We start from the raw sequence: 360 nt of genomic DNA, 5'->3' as shown, positions 1-360 counted from the left end.
TCGACCGATATCGTGATTTCTGAAATCGAAATGTTCAAGAACGCATGATCAATATATATCGTATGTTAGTTAGTTAGTGCATTTCTAACATGTTATTTGCCTTTTTATTCTTACAGCCCTTTCTTACACATTCAGTATATATATGGATAATCGCATTTCACTTGGCTTGCATGGATTTTCGTGTTTACATGTGTGTTGAGGGAGACAACCTGTCAAAAGGGAAAGGAAGAAGGATGGAGAGAAAAAAATGTGAAAAAGAACACATTCTTCCCCATCCCCTTCCACCCACAATGAAAACTTTGAGGGCGCAGGAGGCCAAAATGTCTTGCGAAACGCTATTTCCCCGTCTTGCAGGGAGAG

This window comes from Penaeus monodon, chromosome 21 (genome assembly GCF_015228065.2).
Source record: "Penaeus monodon isolate SGIC_2016 chromosome 21, NSTDA_Pmon_1, whole genome shotgun sequence".
In the NCBI taxonomy this organism is placed as follows: Eukaryota; Metazoa; Arthropoda; class Malacostraca; order Decapoda; family Penaeidae; genus Penaeus; species Penaeus monodon.
This window is presented reverse-complemented; position numbering follows the sequence as displayed.